At 28.7% G+C, this 6,783-nt stretch overlaps 1 protein-coding gene across 8 annotated transcripts in view; it reads right to left on the bottom strand.

The window, feature by feature from the left end:
* LOC108692208 (potassium voltage-gated channel subfamily H member 6) overlaps window positions 1–6,783 on the bottom strand; it is a 219,153-nt gene that overhangs the window by 139,141 nt on the left and 73,229 nt on the right. The gene's annotated exons all lie outside the window — the stretch shown is intronic.

Genomic DNA, 6,783 nt, shown 5'->3' with positions numbered 1-6,783 from the left:
TAATATATATAATAAAATTAATTGAATTAAAAGTTAAAAGTTAAATTTATTTTTTTTTATTTTTTTATTTTAAGATTCCAGGGTTTCAGTCTTACAAACGGAAATGACAAATAGATACTTCATTTAAAAAATACTCTCTATATTTGTTTTGTATTTATATTTGTTTTGTTTACATATATTGTTTGTATAGACTATATAGTGATTGATTATATATACTGATTGAATATTTTATTCATATACTTATTAAATGTAAGTAATAAGGCCATTTCGAAATGTCGGACATCTTTCCTCATAAGTTATCGAAAATGAATTCTCTTACACTGAACAGTCAATGTGAGTTCAACGTGAGCCGAAAATGGTATTGATATGTTATATTTTAATAATAAGGAATAATAGATTCCAACCTATCAGAAATTAGATAGATCGAAATATGGTTTCTGACAGATTGAAATCTGGGACTCGAGTGTGTAATTTGAAATGAGATGAAAATCACAAAAATGAACAAATTCACTAAAATATTTATAATTTCAATGGTCAAGTAAATTTGCTCTTTTTTGTAATTTTCACCTCATTTTGAGCTATCACTATTGCCGCATATTATGTCTAAGACTTAACTTAAAAAAAATAAAATAAAAAATTAATAGTTACGGATAAAATGTAACTAAATAAAGTTAAAAAGTTAAGAGTCTAAAATGTAACTTATGTAAGTTAAGTTAAAATTAATTAACTTTTTAACTTTTATGTTTTTAACTTAGCACTACTCAACCTTGCATTTTCGTTTTATAATTTTACATTCTTATTTATACATCTTATCCTTTCGTATCCCTTTACATAAAATTTCTACATGGAAAGAATGAGAAAGATTTTGCTAAAGTAAAACTAAAAATTTAGCTAGATACAGATTTGAAAATAATTTTGTTTTAAATTATTAAAATTATTAAGTAGATTGCTAAAGCATAATAAACAATGTTGCAAAAAATTGTGACATACTAGCAACCAACTTGAGCTCTTCATTTAATTATTTTGATAAATCTAATAAATTATTTTTAAATCTCTCTATTATCTAGTGTTCTTTTTAGATATTTTAACAAAATCGTTCTTTCCATGTATATACATATACGGAAAAATTAGTTTTGCTAGAATCTAAAAATTTAGTTGATACAGATCTGAAAATAATTTCATTAAAATAACTTTGTCATATTTGAGATTCCTATACAATTATTTTGACGGTCAAATAAAATTACTTTCAGATTGATATTAAAATTTTTAGATACTTCAATAAATTCGCTCTTTCCGTGTACGATATTTAATTATACTATAAGACTAAATTCCTATTTTTTTCAACAATGAATATTAATGAGTTTAATTTACAATCATTAATATTTAATATTTAATGTTGATAATAATTAAAAAATTAAATATAATTTAAAATTATATAATTTTATAATTTAAAAATTAAATAACAATAAATAAAGGGAAAAATAAGAGTCAAACACATAGAAAATAGAATTTAATACAATTAGATAGAATAAAATACAAATAAAAAAAAATAAAAATGAAGAAAACAGTCTACATTCAAATATAAAACATGTAATTAATAGAAAATTAAACAGCAGATATCATAAACATAAATATTACAAGTTTCGACTACCGGATTGAGTTCTCTTCATTAATTATATTATCATTTTAATTATCATTTAATGTCTCGATCGAAATACAATATTAATGATACGTGCATCGTCGAAAGTTAACGATGGATTTAACTTGGTCGACCGCATTGTCACGCTCGGCTCGTCGAACTTGTCACTTGTCAAGTGCTGGAAAATCCATTTGCCACACCGCTCGGCAAGGATACTTTATAAAGATAAGTCAGTCAACGTCGTACTTTTAATTCACCGTCCGATATCGCAGCGTTCACGACGTCTGGCACACAGATGACAATGTGTTCTTGATTTCGCGCCAGACGTGGCCGTTGAACTTTCGCTAAAATATTATGCCTGTCTTGGAACCCTGCGTTCACCGAAATTCATCCTCCAATGAAAAATGACACGTGCATATTGATCACGTTGAATTTTACCAAGAATTGCTTGAAGCGAGAAATACGAATTATTTTTATGTGTCTTCTCATATAAAGTTCTCTAGCCCGTAACAGATATTTTTTATGATGTTAAAGAAACATATGTGTCCTTGAGATCTACAACCAGTGCCACAAGAATATTATCAGTAGTTCTCTGATTGATGAGTAATATTTAAAAAATTAAAGTATATTTTAAAAGTACATTACATTTACTAAAATTTACTTAGTATGACATCCAATTATCATTAATGTTAATTATAGCTTGTCGTCAAGCTTTCAAGGAAATATGATTTTTATGAAATTTTCACGAACATAAAAATGACATCAATAGATGGATTAGCTTTCCCAATCTCCGGACATAAATCTGATTGAAAATATCTGATCAATCATGGAAATGAAAACGGCCGAGAAGCACGAATATTTATTTTGAAACAATTATCTTGATACATTCAAAAGATTTGAAGGATTTTTTTACTCAAAATTCTGACTGAAAATCTCAGTCAGGAGGTTTCAACAACAAGCAATAATGATTATATTATGATTGGTGCCACACTGAGCATGAAATAGACTAAGTATATTATTTTTAAAATGTACCTTTAACTTTTAATTACTCTTTTTTTTCAGAGAATTACTGACAACGCTCTTGTATCATCAACTTTATTAAAATTTTTTGTTAGTATTCTTGAGGCTTCCACGGGTGCTTTCTATATACAGATTATGCGTTTTGCGGGTTTTCTCCGTGTTCGGATACATTCTTGGAATGCCAATGTTTCATGAACCTTGCAGTTCATTTCATCAATATCAGGCTGCTCCTCGCCCTGATGAAGTGGACTGCAAGGTTGATGAAATATTGACATTCCAAGAATGTGAAAAACCCATGAAACGCATAATCTTTATATAAAATTTTTTATTATTAATTTTAAAAGTTTTAAAATTTTTAACTATATAAAAAATTGAAACACTTAAGTTTTCACATTATTAATAAAAGTATGATATGATAATTAGCTTATAAATAAAAAACTGTGAAAAATAAAATTATGAAAATAATATTATTCCACACACACACACACACACACACACACACACACACGCGCGCGCGCGCGCGCGCACGCACCACGCACACACACGTACGCACGCACACATACAATCATTACACACGCATACAATGCTATTTAAAAATTAAAAGTATCCCAGAGTCAACTGTTTCATATGTTTAAATTATGGGTTAAAAATCTAATCAAGATCTAATCAATTTTAACATATACTTAATATTCATTATTTATTAATTGGAAAATAATATATCTGGCGCGCGTGCAAATGAACTGTGCTAAAAAAAATCGTGATTGTAAGCAAAAATGTGCGCGTTATTTGCTCGTTACATTTAATTTCGATATGCAAATGCGTCCTATTAAAACACTACGATAAAACGTGACAAAGAAACTCTAATGTAATCATATTCATACTCGAATGCAAATCAGGTGACAAAATTACAGCTGCGATCACTCATCGTCAGTATAGCTGATGAAAATGAGTGAATAAAGAGATTTGGGAAAGAGCATCGACGATCAGATCAGACGGCTACAATCTTCTGAAGTGTGTCTATATTCACTCAATTGTTAAAACGAGGAAAACTATTCTCTACAAATGTCTGTCGGAATAACGTGCCATTAGGATGCGAACTGATTGGACCGTTTCCGAATTGTTTTCCTATGTGTTATCGACTTAACCAGTATTATGCTGATCGGATAATAAGATGAAAACAAATATGAAATCACAAAGTGAAAGATGATAAATCAAATAAGAATACTTTAAAATAAAGATAAAATAAGAGCTTTAAAAAAATAATTGCAAATGCACAATTAATAACTTTGTGTAAGATTAAATTCTAAAAGGGTGTCTTAATTATGCAGACAAGGTAGTTACAGAGTTCTGTGAGATATAATATTTTAATAATTATTAATTGCAATAATCATGGCACTAGACGACCAATTTATTTAGATGATGGATTATTCCATCAAATATCCGTTATTGATTGCATTTTGAAGCTAAGGCTGCATAGACTAAACTAGAGAGACAATCTCAAACTGTACTCGAACTATTGATTGCGGATTATATCGACTTTTCAGAATTCCTACGCATTCAGTTATTGGTATCTTAAAAAGTTTAAAACCAGTAAAGTATTATATTTATCTCTTGTATCTTATATCGATAAATAATTATATGCACTATATTTAGAACAGCTATACAATTTTATTTTATTAACTATTTATCAAATACATTACAAATTAAAATGTATCCAAAATTTTGTCATATTAAATGAAATTTCTCTTTCTAGAAAAATTACATTTCTCTCCTCTTATAAATAATAAGTACATTCACAATTTATTCGATAAGCAAATTTTTCTTTTCGATTAAAAAAAACGCATGATAATAGATACTTAAAGCTTTATGAAAATAAAAAGGAAAATGTAATCGCGTCCATTGATTTTTTTTCATTATGACGTTCATGAAAAAGGCATTTTCTCAAGCACGCTGTTAATGCTAAGCGACTTTCCGCTACGATCGATTTCTGTTACAAGTTTCTAACCATCAGCTGAGTTGCTTAGGGGGCGGATTATCAAACAGGAGGTAAGGCACCTATAGCTACTTATTCGAGGGCATAACATTTATTACCGGGTCAGGGTTAACCGTTAGGCGCGCCACACACACGTCCAGTGCTCTGCAACGTCACTCTAAAAATAGTTTCGCGAGCACTCCAGATATAAAATGCAACCACGTGTTCCGTCCTCCGTATGCATGTAATATATGTATGCATATAATATACGTATATATGCACACGCATATCATACGCACGCATGTATATGTATATATTCTTTAAATTCGTTCGAAAAAATGAAGAGACATTTATGCGAAACAGTGTAATACAGTAAACTATTAGATTGCATTAATAAATAAGTCGACATAAAAAAAAATTTTATGACATTTTATACGGAGATTTTAATAGATATTAAATACAAAAGAACAGTATTGAATGCAAATTTTTGTATTTTATACTGCATTTTCAGTAACGATAAAAGAAAAACCAAAATTTGTCGCGTTTATAAAAATATATGCACGAAAATATAATAATTAATACAGACGGGAATAAAGACATATCGCTCCTTTCCGTGTAATACAACTAAAAGAAATTAAGTTTCTGAGAAAAGAAAAACTATTTTTCAATTCGAGAGAAAATTATTGACTGATCAAATGATATTGACGAAAAGAATATATTCTTAATATTAAATATCATTTTTATCATTTTCATTTTACAACCCTTCAAAAATCACTTTTTTAAATTACAATAACAATTGACAATTTCGACGAGTTTTTAAAAATCATTCTTTTTAGTTGTAATTTTTGACGATTTTTTTTATAAAATTAAGTAACTTAATTTTTTATGAGAATAATGTTTATTTAATTTATGCATGATAATAACTCAAGAATTATTTTTTCAGTTGCATTACTTTTAAAATAAGGAAGAGATACACCTTGAAAGATTGAGAAATTCCAACGAAAAAAAAATAAAAAGAAAGAAACACACGTACATATCTCGTGCAGGAATGACAATGACAGTGTAAACGCGATGTAATTACGCACGCGAAAGAACTCGCGTCCGAATTTCTGCAGGATTGTAACGCGGCTCATTATGCGGATACACCTGACCTGAATCTATAATCGTAATAATGATCATCACAATAAAGAGTAGCCTACGTGTGCCATGTCCCACTTGTGAACGAGGCGACCCCGAATGTCAGCGGCGACGATGTCTTATAACGGACGCTGCAGCAGGAAATAATGATAGCCGCGTTTAAAAGCCGCAAGACGTTATATGTGTGAGAGGCACGAAATGTCTTGGCAGGATATCGTGTGTAAACATTAGGTCGGAGAAGTATCATTTGATCCACACAGTAATTGTATAGTCGAGATCTTGAAATCGGTCTAATCGAGATACACACTACATATTGCAACGGCAACTGACTTAAAATTTCGATATTTTTCTTTAAAAATTAAATTTAAAAAAAAATTTTTTTCTACACTGAGAGAACAGTTTTTTTTTTACTTATGACTTTTTTTGGTTTATGACTATAATTACATGGTAAAATATTTTGATTAGGAGCTGCATTTTTATAATTACTATGTTATAATTACTATGTTATATCAAATAAGAGATATTCTATTTTTGGCCAAAGTGGATCTTAGTATTCAAATACAATATTTCAGTGTGAATGTACAATACATGATCAATTCTGCAAACCGCAAGCTAAAATCTTTTTCAAGTTTTGAAATGCAATCATGAATAAAACTAGAGTAGTAATATCACATTAAATTGACAAACAATTGAATAATATTGATGCTAATATACATCTTATAAGAATTAATATATCTATATATAATTTAATGTTAAAATAAGAATCTTAAAAATTGCAAATAATTTATTGTAAAAAATTAAAAATATTATCTAAACCAGGATTTGAATCTGGATTTCCCGAATTCCGTACGGACTTGTTCTCGATTCGACTATTGAGACTTCGATAATATTTGTCGCAATAATCAATAATTAATAGAAAAACATCGTTTTTCAAGGAGACATGTATAAATTAAAAAAATAGACCGATGAGAATAAATCTAATTAAATAAGAGAAATCATATTTTTAGTTAAAAAG

Source organism: Atta colombica, unplaced genomic scaffold (genome assembly GCF_001594045.1).
Source record: "Atta colombica isolate Treedump-2 unplaced genomic scaffold, Acol1.0 scaffold65, whole genome shotgun sequence".
NCBI classification, from domain to species: Eukaryota; Metazoa; Arthropoda; class Insecta; order Hymenoptera; family Formicidae; genus Atta; species Atta colombica.
This window is presented reverse-complemented; position numbering and strand designations above follow the sequence as displayed.